The 15,064-nt window shown below is 47.6% G+C and overlaps 12 non-coding genes across 12 annotated transcripts; all 12 read right to left on the reverse strand.

The window, feature by feature from the left end:
* Positions 1 to 660: 660 nt before the first annotated feature.
* Positions 661 to 733, reverse strand: trnar-ucu (transfer RNA arginine (anticodon UCU)). Its single transcript has one exon. It is a non-coding gene; the product is annotated as a tRNA-Arg (tRNA).
* A 903-nt stretch (positions 734 to 1,636) lies between these two features.
* Positions 1,637 to 1,709, reverse strand: trnar-ccu (transfer RNA arginine (anticodon CCU)). The gene has a single exon. It is a non-coding gene; the product is annotated as a tRNA-Arg (tRNA).
* A 1,249-nt stretch (positions 1,710 to 2,958) lies between these two features.
* Positions 2,959 to 3,031, reverse strand: trnar-ucu (transfer RNA arginine (anticodon UCU)). Its single transcript has one exon. It is a non-coding gene; the product is annotated as a tRNA-Arg (tRNA).
* Positions 3,032 to 3,933: 902 nt separating this feature from the next.
* Positions 3,934 to 4,006, reverse strand: trnar-ccu (transfer RNA arginine (anticodon CCU)). Its single transcript has one exon. It is a non-coding gene; the product is annotated as a tRNA-Arg (tRNA).
* Positions 4,007 to 6,229: 2,223 nt separating this feature from the next.
* On the reverse strand, positions 6,230 to 6,302 carry trnar-ccu (transfer RNA arginine (anticodon CCU)). The gene has a single exon. It is a non-coding gene; the product is annotated as a tRNA-Arg (tRNA).
* Positions 6,303 to 7,551: 1,249 nt separating this feature from the next.
* On the reverse strand, positions 7,552 to 7,624 carry trnar-ucu (transfer RNA arginine (anticodon UCU)). The gene has a single exon. It is a non-coding gene; the product is annotated as a tRNA-Arg (tRNA).
* A 902-nt stretch (positions 7,625 to 8,526) lies between these two features.
* On the reverse strand, positions 8,527 to 8,599 carry trnar-ccu (transfer RNA arginine (anticodon CCU)). Its single transcript has one exon. It is a non-coding gene; the product is annotated as a tRNA-Arg (tRNA).
* Positions 8,600 to 9,848: 1,249 nt separating this feature from the next.
* trnar-ucu (transfer RNA arginine (anticodon UCU)) lies at positions 9,849 to 9,921 on the reverse strand. The gene has a single exon. It is a non-coding gene; the product is annotated as a tRNA-Arg (tRNA).
* A 903-nt stretch (positions 9,922 to 10,824) lies between these two features.
* On the reverse strand, positions 10,825 to 10,897 carry trnar-ccu (transfer RNA arginine (anticodon CCU)). Its single transcript has one exon. It is a non-coding gene; the product is annotated as a tRNA-Arg (tRNA).
* Positions 10,898 to 12,146: 1,249 nt separating this feature from the next.
* trnar-ucu (transfer RNA arginine (anticodon UCU)) lies at positions 12,147 to 12,219 on the reverse strand. The gene has a single exon. It is a non-coding gene; the product is annotated as a tRNA-Arg (tRNA).
* A 902-nt stretch (positions 12,220 to 13,121) lies between these two features.
* Positions 13,122 to 13,194, reverse strand: trnar-ccu (transfer RNA arginine (anticodon CCU)). Its single transcript has one exon. It is a non-coding gene; the product is annotated as a tRNA-Arg (tRNA).
* Positions 13,195 to 14,443: 1,249 nt separating this feature from the next.
* Positions 14,444 to 14,516, reverse strand: trnar-ucu (transfer RNA arginine (anticodon UCU)). The gene has a single exon. It is a non-coding gene; the product is annotated as a tRNA-Arg (tRNA).
* Between the last annotated feature and the right edge of the window lie 548 nt (positions 14,517 to 15,064).

Here is a 15,064-nt window from a genome sequence, read left to right on the forward strand (position 1 = left end):
TACCTGCTGAGTCTATGACTGTCCTACTGGTTTATTTTGCTACTGTGTGGGTCCTGGCCAGAAATTCCCTCTCCTGGGCTAAAGTCCATTTCTGATCCTCGGGTGGCCTCCAACTTAACTTTCGGCCACAGAACAATTCTCCACATTTTCACGGAAATACCATCAGTATGCCTGTCGGTTACTCTGCCCCACCCACTTGTATCTACCCATGGGCTTATTGTGGATGATTGCATTGACATGTCAGTCTTTGTCTCACAGTCCATCAAGCCAAAATACAGCACCTGCAACAGTCCCTTTGCACTGAAGTATCAATTAGATTTTGTTTAAGTGCCTGTGGTGGGATTTGAACCCAGATCCACCTGACTCACAAGCAAGAGTGCTACCTATTGTGCTATGGCCATTTCGCGGTGAAAAAAGCAAGTTTTTAGGGAGTGTCTTAAAGGAGGAGCGAGAGGTAGCAAGGCGGAGCTGTTTCGGGAGATATTGTGTCCATTACCCATCCCCCGACCATGCCTTCCCTGTGACCATCAGTGAGCACTGGAACTTTGCACAAGTTTGAAGTTGATGACATCTTGGTCCGAATGAAGCCTCCCTGCCTTGCTGAACCTGACATCACTTGCCCAACTGCAACTGCCGTATTGTCAATCTTTAAAAAGACATCACCCCAGGTGGGGCTCGAACCCACAATCCCTGGCTTAGAAGGCCAGTGCCTTATCCATTAGGCCACTGGGGCTGAATACATGAAGTGACCCACCTGAGGGCAATTGGCCAGTGAAGTAGGTTTCGAGGAAGTATCTTCTCAGGAGGAGAGAAAGGTCGCGAGGCGGAGATGTTTATGGAGATACCGTGCCCAGTGCCTATCCCCCGACCCTGATTGCTCTTTGTTTTCATGGGTGAGCCCTGGAACTTTGCTCAAATTTGACTTCACCATTCCTGGATTTCTCTGCCATTCATACTATGCTACTCCACTGGACTGCACTGTAAGACTCAGTCAGCTGCTGTGACTCTGATCTTCTATTCAGTTGCTCTTTGAAAGGAATTTTGTGTAGTTTACAGTCCGTTCTCCATTGCTACTGTTACCTGCTGAGTCTATGACTGTCCTTCTGGTTTATTTTGCTGCTGTGTGGGTCCTGGCTAGAAATTCCCTCTCCTGGGTTAAAGTCCATTTCTGGATCTGAGGGTGGCCTCCAACTTAACTTTCGGCCACAGAACAATTCTCCACATTGTTACGGAAATACCTTCAGTATACCTGTCGGTTACTCTGCCCTACCCAATTGTGTCTATCCATGGGCTTATTGTGGATGATTGTATTGTCATTTTGGGATTGCAGGAAACTTGCCTCACAGTCCATGACACTTTCTGCCATGAATTCAAGCCAAAATACAGCAGCTCCAACTGTACTGAAGTATCAACTAGATTTCTATCTGTCATGGGATTTGAACCCACAACCTTCTGACTCACACACAAAATTGTCACGCACTGAGCCATGGCATCAGATTTTATGGAGTGTCTGAAAGGAGGAGCGAGAGGTAGCAAGGCGGAGCTGTTTCAGGAGATACTGTGTGCACGACCCATCCCCCGACCCTGCCCACCCTGTGACCATCAACTGCCGTATTGTCAATCTTTAAAAAGACATCACCCCAGGTGGGACTCGAACCCACAATCCCTGGCTTAGGAGGCCAGTGCCTTATCCATTAGGCCACTGGGGCTGAACTCATGAAGTGACCCACCTGAGGGTAATTGACCACTCTGAAATGTGATATCTGCCTCACATTTTCAGAGTGTGAGAAAGTTGAGCACAGATGGAAGCTATTTTCTCCCATCATATCTGCCACTGCTCGCACCATGGCAGAGCCATCTACAACAACAGCTTGCATTTATATAGCGCCTGTAACATAATAAAACCTTCCATGATGCTTCACAGGATCATTATCAAATAAAATCTTACACCGAGCCACATGAGGTACCAGGACAGGTGTCCTAAACCTTGATCACTGAAGTAGGTTTCGAGGGAGCATCTTCAAGGAGGAGAGAAAGGTAGCGAGGCGGAGATGTTTATGGAGATACCGTGCCCAGTGCCTATCCCCCGACCCCGATTGCTCTTTGGCTTCATGGGTGATCCCTGGAACTTTGCTCAAATTTGGCTTCCCTATTCCTGGATTTCTGTGCCATTTATACTACGCTACTCCACTGGACTGCACTGTAAGACTCAGTCAGCTGCTGTGACTCTGATCTTCAATTCAGTTGCTCTTTGAAAGGAATTTGTGTTGTTTACAGTCCATTCCCCATTGCTACTGTTACCTGCTGAGTCTATGACTGTCCTACTGGTTTATTTTGCTACTGTGTGGGTCCTGGCCAGAAATTCCCTCTCCTGGGCTAAAGTCCATTTCTGATCCTCGGGTGGCCTCCAACTTAACTTTCGGCCACAGAACAATTCTCCACATTTTCACGGAAATACCATCAGTATGCCTGTCGGTTACTCTGCCCCACCCACTTGTATCTACCCATGGGCTTATTGTGGATGATTGCATTGACATGTCAGTCTTTGTCTCACAGTCCATCAAGCCAAAATACAGCACCTGCAACAGTCCCTTTGCACTGAAGTATCAATTAGATTTTGTTTAAGTGCCTGTGGTGGGATTTGAACCCAGATCCACCTGACTCACAAGCAAGAGTGCTACCTATTGTGCTATGGCCATTTCGCGGTGAAAAAAGCAAGTTTTTAGGGAGTGTCTTAAAGGAGGAGCGAGAGGTAGCAAGGCGGAGCTGTTTCGGGAGATACTGTGTCCATTACCCATCCCCCGACCATGCCTTCCCTGTGACCATCAGTGAGCACTGGAACTTTGCACAAGTTTGAAGTTGATGACATCTTGGTCCGAATGAAGCCTCCCTGCCTTGCTGAACCTGACATCACTTGCCCAACTGCAACTGCCGTATTGTCAATCTTTAAAAAGACATCACCCCAGGTGGGGCTCGAACCCACAATCCCTGGCTTAGAAGGCCAGTGCCTTATCCATTAGGCCACTGGGGCTGAATACATGAAGTGACCCACCTGAGGGCAATTGGCCAGTGAAGTAGGTTTCGAGGAAGTGTCTTCAAGGAGGAGAGAAAGGTCGCGAGGCGGAGATGTTTATGGAGATACCGTGCCCAGTGCCTATCCCCCGACCCCGATTGCTCTTTGTTTTCATGGGTGAGCCCTGGAACTTTGCTCAAATTTGACTTCACCATTCCTGGATTTCTCTGCCATTCATACTATGCTACTCCACTGGACTGCACTGTAAGACTCAGTCAGCTGCTGTGACTCTGATCTTCTATTCAGTTGCTCTTTGAAAGGAATTTTGTGTAGTTTACAGTCCGTTCTCCATTGCTACTGTTACCTGCTGAGTCTATGACTGTCCTTCTGGTTTATTTTGCTGCTGTGTGGGTCCTGGCTAGAAATTCCCTCTCCTGGGTTAAAGTCCATTTCTGGATCTGAGGGTGGCCTCCAACTTAACTTTCGGCCACAGAACAATTCTCCACATTGTTACGGAAATACCTTCAGTATACCTGTCGGTTACTCTGCCCTACCCAATTGTGTCTATCCATGGGCTTATTGTGGATGATTGTATTGTCATTTTGGGATTGCAGGAAACTTGTCTCACAGTCCATGACACTTTCTGCCATGAATTCAAGCCAAAATACAGCAGCTCCAACTGTACTGAAGTATCAACTAGATTTCTATCTGTCATGGGATTTGAACCCACAACCTTCTGACTCACACACAAAATTGTCACGCACTGAGCCATGGCATCAGATTTTATGGAGTGTCTGAAAGGAGGAGCGAGAGGTAGCAAGGCGGAGCTGTTTCAGGAGATACTGTGTGCACGACCCATCCCCCGACCCTGCCCACCCTGTGACCATCAACTGCCGTATTGTCAATCTTTAAAAAGACATCACCCCAGGTGGGACTCGAACCCACAATCCCTGGCTTAGGAGGCCAGTGCCTTATCCATTAGGCCACTGGGGCTGAACTCAGGAAGTGACCCACCTGAGGGTAATTGACCACTCTGAAATGTGATATCTGCCTCACATTTTCAGAGTGTGAGAAAGTTGAGCACAGATGGAAGCTATTTTCTCCCATCATATCTGCCACTGCTCGCACCATGGCAGAGCCATCTACAACAACAGCTTGCATTTATATAGCGCCTGTAACATAATAAAACCTTCCATGATGCTTCACAGGATCATTATCAAATAAAATCTTACACCGAGCCACATGAGGTACCAGGACAGGTGTCCTAAACCTTGATCACTGAAGTAGGTTTCGAGGGAGCATCTTCAAGGAGGAGAGAAAGGTAGCGAGGCGGAGATGTTTATGGAGATACCGTGCCCAGTGCCTATCCCCCGACCCCGATTGCTCTTTGGCTTCATGGGTGATCCCTGGAACTTTGCTCAAATTTGACTTCCCTATTCCTGGATTTCTGTGCCATTTATACTATGCTACTCCACTGGACTGCACTGTAAGACTCAGTCAGCTGCTGTGACTCTGATCTTCTATTCAGTTGCTCTTTGAAAGGAATTTATGTTGTTTACAGTCCATTCCCCATTGCTACTGTTACCTGCTGAGTCTATGACTGTCCTACTGGTTTATTTTGCTGCTGTGTGGGTCCTGGCCAGAAATTCCCTCTCCTGGGCTAAAGTCCATTTCTGATCCTCGGGTGGCCTCCAACTTAACTTTCGGCCACAGAACAATTCTCCACATTTTCACGGAAATACCTTCAGTATGCCTGTCGGTTACTCTGCCCTACCCACTTGTATCTACCCATGGGCTTATTGTGGATGATTGCATTGACATGTCAGTCTTTGTCTCACAGTCCATCAAGCCAAAATACAGCACCTGCAACAGTCCCTTTGCACTGAAGTATCAATTAGATTTTGTTTAAGTGCCTGTGGTGGGATTTGAACCCAGATCCACCTGACTCACAAGCAAGAGTGCTACCTATTGTGCTATGGCCATTTCGCGGTGAAAAAAGCAAGTTTTTAGGGAGTGTCTTAAAGGAGGAGCGAGAGGTAGCAAGGCGGAGCTGTTTCGGGAGATACTGTGTCCATTACCCATCCCCCGACCATGCCTTCCCTGTGACCATCAGTGAGCTCTGGAACTTTGCACAAATTTGAAGTTGATGACATCTTGGTCCGAATGAAGCCTCCCTGCCTTGCTGAACCTGACATCACTTGCCCAACTGCAACTGCCGTATTGTCAATCTTTAAAAAGACATCACCCCAGCTGGGGCTCGAACCCACAATCCCTGGCTTAGAAGGCCAGTGCCTTATCCATTAGGCACTGGGGCTGAACACATGAAGTGACCCACCTGAGGGCAATTGGCCAGTGAAGGAGGTTTCGAGGAAGTATCTTCAAGGAGGAGAGAAAGGTCGCGAGGCGGAGATGTTTATGGAGATACCGTGCCCAGTGCCTATCCCCCGACCCCGATTGATCTTTGTTTTCATGGGTGAGCCCTGGAACTTTGCTCAAATTTGACTTCACCATTCCTGGATTTCTCTGCCATTCATACTATGCTACTCCACTGGACTGCACTGTAAGACTCAGTCAGCTGCTGTGACTCTGATCTTCTATTCAGTTGCTCTTTGAAAGGAATTTTGTGTAGTTTACAGTCCGTTCTCCATTGCTACTGTTACCTGCTGAGTCTATGACTGTCCTTCTGGTTTATTTTGCTGCTGTGTGGGTCCTGGCTAGAAATTCCCTCTCCTGGGTTAAAGTCCATTTCTGGATCTGAGGGTGGCCTCCAACTTAACTTTCGGCCACAGAACAATTCTCCACATTGTTACGGAAATACCTTCAGTATACCTGTCGGTTACTCTGCCCTACCCAATTGTGTCTATCCATGGGCTTATTGTGGATGATTGTATTGTCATTTTGGGATTGCAGGAAACTTGTCTCACAGTCCATGACACTTTCTGCCATGAATTCAAGCCAAAATACAGCAGCTCCAACTGTACTGAAGTATCAACTAGATTTCTATCTGTCATGGGATTTGAACCCACAACCTTCTGACTCACACACAAAATTGTCACGCACTGAGCCATGGCATCAGATTTTATGGAGTGTCTGAAAGGAGGAGCGAGAGGTAGCAAGGCGGAGCTGTTTCAGGAGATACTGTGTGCACGACCCATCCCCCGACCCTGCCCACCCTGTGACCATCAACTGCCGTATTGTCAATCTTTAAAAAGACATCACCCCAGGTGGGACTCGAACCCACAATCCCTGGCTTAGGAGGCCAGTGCCTTATCCATTAGGCCACTGGGGCTGAACTCAGGAAGTGACCCACCTGAGGGTAATTGACCACTCTGAAATGTGATATCTGCCTCACATTTTCAGAGTGTGAGAAAGTTGAGCACAGATGGAAGCTATTTTCTCCCATCATATCTGCCACTGCTCGCACCATGGCAGAGCCATCTACAACAACAGCTTGCATTTATATAGCGCCTGTAACATAATAAAACCTTCCATGATGCTTCACAGGATCATTATCAAATAAAATCTTACACCGAGCCACATGAGGTACCAGGACAGGTGTCCAAAACCTTGATCACTGAAGTAGGTTTCGAGGGAGCATCTTCAAGGAGGAGAGAAAGGTAGCGAGGCGGAGATGTTTATGGAGATACCGTGCCCAGTGCCTATCCCCCGACCCCGATTGCTCTTTGGCTTCATGGGTGATCCCTGGAACTTTGCTCAAATTTGACTTCCCTATTCCTGGATTTCGGTGCCATTTATACTATGCTACTCCACTGGACTGCACTGTAAGACTCAGTCAGCTGCTGTGACTCTGATCTTCAATTCAGTTGCTCTTTGAAAGGAATTTGTGTTGTTTACAGTCCATTCCCCATTGCTACTGTTACCTGCTGAGTCTATGACTGTCCTACTGGTTTATTTTGCTGCTGTGTGGGTCCTGGCCAGAAATTCCCTCTCCTGGGCTAAAGTCCATTTCTGATCCTCGGGTGGCCTCCAACTTAACTTTCGGCCACAGAACAATTCTCCACATTTTCACGGAAATACCTTCAGTATGCCTGTCGGTTACTCTGCCCTACCCACTTGTATCTACCCATGGGCTTATTGTGGATGATTGCATTGACATGTCAGTCTTTGTCTCACAGTCCATCAAGCCAAAATACAGCACCTGCAACAGTCCCTTTGCACTGAAGTATCAATTAGATTTTGTTTAAGTGCCTGTGGTGGGATTTGAACCCAGATCCACCTGACTCACAAGCAAGAGTGCTACCTATTGTGCTATGGCCATTTCGCGGTGAAAAAAGCAAGTTTTTAGGGAGTGTCTTAAAGGAGGAGCGAGAGGTAGCAAGGCGGAGCTGTTTCGGGAGATACTGTGTCCATTACCCATCCCCCGACCATGCCTTCCCTGTGACCATCAGTGAGCACTGGAACTTTGCACAAGTTTGAAGTTGATGACATCTTGGTCCGAATGAAGCCTCCCTGCCTTGCTGAACCTGACATCACTTGCCCAACTGCAACTGCCGTATTGTCAATCTTTAAAAAGACATCACCCCAGGTGGGGCTCGAACCCACAATCCCTGGCTTAGAAGGCCAGTGCCTTATCCATTAGGCCACTGGGGCTGAATACATGAAGTGACCCACCTGAGGGCAATTGGCCAGTGAAGTAGGTTTCGAGGAAGTATCTTCAAGGAGGAGAGAAAGGTCGCGAGGCGGAGATGTTTATGGAGATACCGTGCCCAGTGCCTATCCCCCGACCCCGATTGCTCTTTGTTTTCATGGGTGAGCCCTGGAACTTTGCTCAAATTTGACTTCACCATTCCTGGATTTCTCTGCCATTCATACTATGCTACTCCACTGGACTGCACTGTAAGACTCAGTCAGCTGCTGTGACTCTGATCTTCTATTCAGTTGCTCTTTGAAAGGAATTTTGTGTAGTTTACAGTCCGTTCTCCATTGCTACTGTTACCTGCTGAGTCTATGACTGTCCTTCTGGTTTATTTTGCTGCTGTGTGGGTCCTGGCTAGAAATTCCCTCTCCTGGGTTAAAGTCCATTTCTGGATCTGAGGGTGGCCTCCAACTTAACTTTCGGCCACAGAACAATTCTCCACATTGTTACGGAAATACCTTCAGTATACCTGTCGGTTACTCTGCCCTACCCAATTGTGTCTATCCATGGGCTTATTGTGGATGATTGTATTGTCATTTTGGGATTGCAGGAAACTTGCCTCACAGTCCATGACACTTTCTGCCATGAATTCAAGCCAAAATACAGCAGCTCCAACTGTACTGAAGTATCAACTAGATTTCTATCTGTCATGGGATTTGAACCCACAACCTTCTGACTCACACACAAAATTGTCACGCACTGAGCCATGGCATCAGATTTTATGGAGTGTCTGAAAGGAGGAGCGAGAGGTAGCAAGGCGGAGCTGTTTCAGGAGATACTGTGTGCACGACCCATCCCCCGACCCTGCCCACCCTGTGACCATCAACTGCCGTATTGTCAATCTTTAAAAAGACATCACCCCAGGTGGGACTCGAACCCACAATCCCTGGCTTAGGAGGCCAGTGCCTTATCCATTAGGCCACTGGGGCTGAACTCATGAAGTGACCCACCTGAGGGTAATTGACCACTCTGAAATGTGATATCTGCCTCACATTTTCAGAGTGTGAGAAAGTTGAGCACAGATGGAAGCTATTTTCTCCCATCAAATCTGCCACTGCTCGCACCATGGCAGAGCCATCTACAACAACAGCTTGCATTTATATAGCGCCTGTAACATAATAAAACCTTCCATGATGCTTCACAGGATCATTATCAAATAAAATCTTACACCGAGCCACATGAGGTACCAGGACAGGTGTCCTAAACCTTGATCACTGAAGTAGGTTTCGAGGGAGCATCTTCAAGGAGGAGAGAAAGGTAGCGAGGCGGAGATGTTTATGGAGATACCGTGCCCAGTGCCTATCCCCCGACCCCGATTGCTCTTTGGCTTCATGGGTGATCCCTGGAACTTTGCTCAAATTTGGCTTCCCTATTCCTGGATTTCTGTGCCATTTATACTACGCTACTCCACTGGACTGCACTGTAAGACTCAGTCAGCTGCTGTGACTCTGATCTTCAATTCAGTTGCTCTTTGAAAGGAATTTGTGTTGTTTACAGTCCATTCCCCATTGCTACTGTTACCTGCTGAGTCTATGACTGTCCTACTGGTTTATTTTGCTACTGTGTGGGTCCTGGCCAGAAATTCCCTCTCCTGGGCTAAAGTCCATTTCTGATCCTCGGGTGGCCTCCAACTTAACTTTCGGCCACAGAACAATTCTCCACATTTTCACGGAAATACCATCAGTATGCCTGTCGGTTACTCTGCCCCACCCACTTGTATCTACCCATGGGCTTATTGTGGATGATTGCATTGACATGTCAGTCTTTGTCTCACAGTCCATCAAGCCAAAATACAGCACCTGCAACAGTCCCTTTGCACTGAAGTATCAATTAGATTTTGTTTAAGTGCCTGTGGTGGGATTTGAACCCAGATCCACCTGACTCACAAGCAAGAGTGCTACCTATTGTGCTATGGCCATTTCGCGGTGAAAAAAGCAAGTTTTTAGGGAGTGTCTTAAAGGAGGAGCGAGAGGTAGCAAGGCGGAGCTGTTTCGGGAGATATTGTGTCCATTACCCATCCCCCGACCATGCCTTCCCTGTGACCATCAGTGAGCACTGGAACTTTGCACAAGTTTGAAGTTGATGACATCTTGGTCCGAATGAAGCCTCCCTGCCTTGCTGAACCTGACATCACTTGCCCAACTGCAACTGCCGTATTGTCAATCTTTAAAAAGACATCACCCCAGGTGGGGCTCGAACCCACAATCCCTGGCTTAGAAGGCCAGTGCCTTATCCATTAGGCCACTGGGGCTGAATACATGAAGTGACCCACCTGAGGGCAATTGGCCAGTGAAGTAGGTTTCGAGGAAGTATCTTCTCAGGAGGAGAGAAAGGTCGCGAGGCGGAGATGTTTATGGAGATACCGTGCCCAGTGCCTATCCCCCGACCCTGATTGCTCTTTGTTTTCATGGGTGAGCCCTGGAACTTTGCTCAAATTTGACTTCACCATTCCTGGATTTCTCTGCCATTCATACTATGCTACTCCACTGGACTGCACTGTAAGACTCAGTCAGCTGCTGTGACTCTGATCTTCTATTCAGTTGCTCTTTGAAAGGAATTTTGTGTAGTTTACAGTCCGTTCTCCATTGCTACTGTTACCTGCTGAGTCTATGACTGTCCTTCTGGTTTATTTTGCTGCTGTGTGGGTCCTGGCTAGAAATTCCCTCTCCTGGGTTAAAGTCCATTTCTGGATCTGAGGGTGGCCTCCAACTTAACTTTCGGCCACAGAACAATTCTCCACATTGTTACGGAAATACCTTCAGTATACCTGTCGGTTACTCTGCCCTACCCAATTGTGTCTATCCATGGGCTTATTGTGGATGATTGTATTGTCATTTTGGGATTGCAGGAAACTTGCCTCACAGTCCATGACACTTTCTGCCATGAATTCAAGCCAAAATACAGCAGCTCCAACTGTACTGAAGTATCAACTAGATTTCTATCTGTCATGGGATTTGAACCCACAACCTTCTGACTCACACACAAAATTGTCACGCACTGAGCCATGGCATCAGATTTTATGGAGTGTCTGAAAGGAGGAGCGAGAGGTAGCAAGGCGGAGCTGTTTCAGGAGATACTGTGTGCACGACCCATCCCCCGACCCTGCCCACCCTGTGACCATCAACTGCCGTATTGTCAATCTTTAAAAAGACATCACCCCAGGTGGGACTCGAACCCACAATCCCTGGCTTAGGAGGCCAGTGCCTTATCCATTAGGCCACTGGGGCTGAACTCATGAAGTGACCCACCTGAGGGTAATTGACCACTCTGAAATGTGATATCTGCCTCACATTTTCAGAGTGTGAGAAAGTTGAGCACAGATGGAAGCTATTTTCTCCCATCATATCTGCCACTGCTCGCACCATGGCAGAGCCATCTACAACAACAGCTTGCATTTATATAGCGCCTGTAACATAATAAAACCTTCCATGATGCTTCACAGGATCATTATCAAATAAAATCTTACACCGAGCCACATGAGGTACCAGGACAGGTGTCCTAAACCTTGATCACTGAAGTAGGTTTCGAGGGAGCATCTTCAAGGAGGAGAGAAAGGTAGCGAGGCGGAGATGTTTATGGAGATACCGTGCCCAGTGCCTATCCCCCGACCCCGATTGCTCTTTGGCTTCATGGGTGATCCCTGGAACTTTGCTCAAATTTGGCTTCCCTATTCCTGGATTTCTGTGCCATTTATACTACGCTACTCCACTGGACTGCACTGTAAGACTCAGTCAGCTGCTGTGACTCTGATCTTCAATTCAGTTGCTCTTTGAAAGGAATTTGTGTTGTTTACAGTCCATTCCCCATTGCTACTGTTACCTGCTGAGTCTATGACTGTCCTACTGGTTTATTTTGCTACTGTGTGGGTCCTGGCCAGAAATTCCCTCTCCTGGGCTAAAGTCCATTTCTGATCCTCGGGTGGCCTCCAACTTAACTTTCGGCCACAGAACAATTCTCCACATTTTCACGGAAATACCATCAGTATGCCTGTCGGTTACTCTGCCCCACCCACTTGTATCTACCCATGGGCTTATTGTGGATGATTGCATTGACATGTCAGTCTTTGTCTCACAGTCCATCAAGCCAAAATACAGCACCTGCAACAGTCCCTTTGCACTGAAGTATCAATTAGATTTTGTTTAAGTGCCTGTGGTGGGATTTGAACCCAGATCCACCTGACTCACAAGCAAGAGTGCTACCTATTGTGCTATGGCCATTTCGCGGTGAAAAAAGCAAGTTTTTAGGGAGTGTCTTAAAGGAGGAGCGAGAGGTAGCAAGGCGGAGCTGTTTCGGGAGATATTGTGTCCATTACCCATCCCCCGACCATGCCTTCCCTGTGACCATCAGTGAGCACTGGAACTTTGCACAAGTTTGAAGTTGATGACATCTTGGTCCGAATGAAGCCTCCCTGCCTTGCTGAACCTGACATCACTTGCCCAACTGCAACTGCCGTATTGTCAATCTTTAAAAAGACATCACCCCAGGTGGGGCTCGAACCCACAATCCCTGGCTTAGAAGGCCAGTGCCTTATCCATTAGGCCCCTGGGGCTGAACACATGAAGTGACCCACCTGAGGGCAATTGGCCAGTGAAGTAGGTTTCGAGGAAGTATCTTCAAGGAGGAGAGAAAGGTCGCGAGGCAGAGATGTTTATGGAGATACCGTGCCCAGTGCCTATCCCCCGACCCCGATTGCTCTTTGTTTTCATGGGTGAGCCCTGGAACTTTGCTCAAATTTGACTTCACCATTCCTGGATTTCTCTGCCATTCATACTATGCTACTCCACTGGACTGCACTGTAAGACTCAGTCAGCTGCTGTGACTCTGATCTTCTATTCAGTTGCTCTTTGAAAGGAATTTTGTGTAGTTTACAGTCCGTTCTCCATTGCTACTGTTACCTGCTGAGTCTATGACTGTCCTTCTGGTTTATTTTGCTGCTGTGTGGGTCCTGGCTAGAAATTCCCTCTCCTGGGTTAAAGTCCATTTCTGGATCTGAGGGTGGCCTCCAACTTAACTTTCGGCCACAGAACAATTCTCCACATTGTTACGGAAATACCTTCAGTATACCTGTCGGTTACTCTGCCCTACCCAATTGTGTCTATCCATGGGCTTATTGTGGATGATTGTATTGTCATTTTGGGATTGCAGGAAACTTGTCTCACAGTCCATGACACTTTCTGCCATGAATTCAAGCCAAAATACAGCAGCTCCACCTGTACTGAAGTATCAACTAGATTTCTATCTGTCATGGGATTTGAACCCACAACCTTCTGACTCACACACAAAATTGTCACGCACTGAGCCATGGCATCAGATTTTATGGAGTGTCTGAAAGGAGGAGCGAGAGGTAGCAAGGCGGAGCTGTTTCAGGAGATACTGTGTGCACGACCCATCCCCCGACCCTGCCCACCCTGTGACCATCAACTGCCGTATTGTCAATCTTTAAAAAGACATCACCCCAGGTGGGACTCGAACCCACAATCCCTGGCTTAGGAGGCCAGTGCCTTATCCATTAGGCCACTGGGGCTGAACTCAGGAAGTGACCCACCTGAGGGTAATTGACCACTCTGAAATGTGATATCTGCCTCACATTTTCAGAGTGTGAGAAAGTTGAGCACAGATGGAAGCTATTTTCTCCCATCATATCTGCCACTGCTCGCACCATGGCAGAGCCATCTACAACAACAGCTTGCATTTATATAGCGCCTGTAACATAATAAAACCTTCCATGATGCTTCACAGGATCATTATCAAATAAAATCTTACACCGAGCCACATGAGGTACCAGGACAGGTGTCCTAAACCTTGATCACTGAAGTAGGTTTCGAGGGAGCATCTTCAAGGAGGAGAGAAAGGTAGCGAGGCGGAGATGTTTATGGAGATACCGTGCCCAGTGCCTATCCCCCGACCCCGATTGCTCTTTGGCTTCATGGGTGATCCCTGGAACTTTGCTCAAATTTGGCTTCCCTATTCCTGGATTTCTGTGCCATTTATACTACGCTACTCCACTGGACTGCACTGTAAGACTCAGTCAGCTGCTGTGACTCTGATCTTCAATTCAGTTGCTCTTTGAAAGGAATTTGTGTTGTTTACAGTCCATTCCCCATTGCTACTGTTACCTGCTGAGTCTATGACTGTCCTACTGGTTTATTTTGCTACTGTGTGGGTCCTGGCCAGAAATTCCCTCTCCTGGGCTAAAGTCCATTTCTGATCCTCGGGTGGCCTCCAACTTAACTTTCGGCCACAGAACAATTCTCCACATTTTCACGGAAATACCATCAGTATGCCTGTCGGTTACTCTGCCCCACCCACTTGTATCTACCCATGGGCTTATTGTGGATGATTGCATTGACATGTCAGTCTTTGTCTCACAGTCCATCAAGCCAAAATACAGCACCTGCAACAGTCCCTTTGCACTGAAGTATCAATTAGATTTTGTTTAAGTGCCTGTGGTGGGATTTGAACCCAGATCCACCTGACTCACAAGCAAGAGTGCTACCTATTGTGCTATGGCCATTTCGCGGTGAAAAAAGCAAGTTTTTAGGGAGTGTCTTAAAGGAGGAGCGAGAGGTAGCAAGGCGGAGCTGTTTCGGGAGATATTGTGTCCATTACCCATCCCCCGACCATGCCTTCCCTGTGACCATCAGTGAGCACTGGAACTTTGCACAAGTTTGAAGTTGATGACATCTTGGTCCGAATGAAGCCTCCCTGCCTTGCTGAACCTGACATCACTTGCCCAACTGCAACTGCCGTATTGTCAATCTTTAAAAAGACATCACCCCAGGTGGGGCTCGAACCCACAATCCCTGGCTTAGAAGGCCAGTGCCTTATCCATTAGGCCCCTGGGGCTGAACACATGAAGTGACCCACCTGAGGGCAATTGGCCAGTGAAGTAGGTTTCGAGGAAGTATCTTCTCAGGAGGAGAGAAAGGTCGCGAGGCGGAGATGTTTATGGAGATACCGTGCCCAGTGCCTATCCCCCGACCCTGATTGCTCTTTGTTTTCATGGGTGAGCCCTGGAACTTTGCTCAAATTTGACTTCACCATTCCTGGATTTCTCTGCCATTCATACTATGCTACTCCACTGGACTGCACTGTAAGACTCAGTCAGCTGCTGTGACTCTGATCTTCTATTCAGTTGCTCTTTGAAAGGAATTTTGTGTAGTTTACAGTCCGTTCTCCATTGCTACTGTTACCTGCTGAGTCTATGACTGTCCTTCTGGTTTATTTTGCTGCTGTGTGGGTCCTGGCTAGAAATTCCCTCTCCTGGGTTAAAGTCCATTTCTGGATCTGAGGGTGGCCTCCAACTTAACTTTCGGCCACAGAACAATTCTCCACATTGTTACGGAAATACCTTCAGTATACCTGTCGGTTACTCTGCCCTACCCAATTGTGTC

The sequence above is a fragment of the Pristiophorus japonicus genome, chromosome 19 (assembly GCF_044704955.1).
Source record: "Pristiophorus japonicus isolate sPriJap1 chromosome 19, sPriJap1.hap1, whole genome shotgun sequence".
NCBI classification, from domain to species: Eukaryota; Metazoa; Chordata; class Chondrichthyes; family Pristiophoridae; genus Pristiophorus; species Pristiophorus japonicus.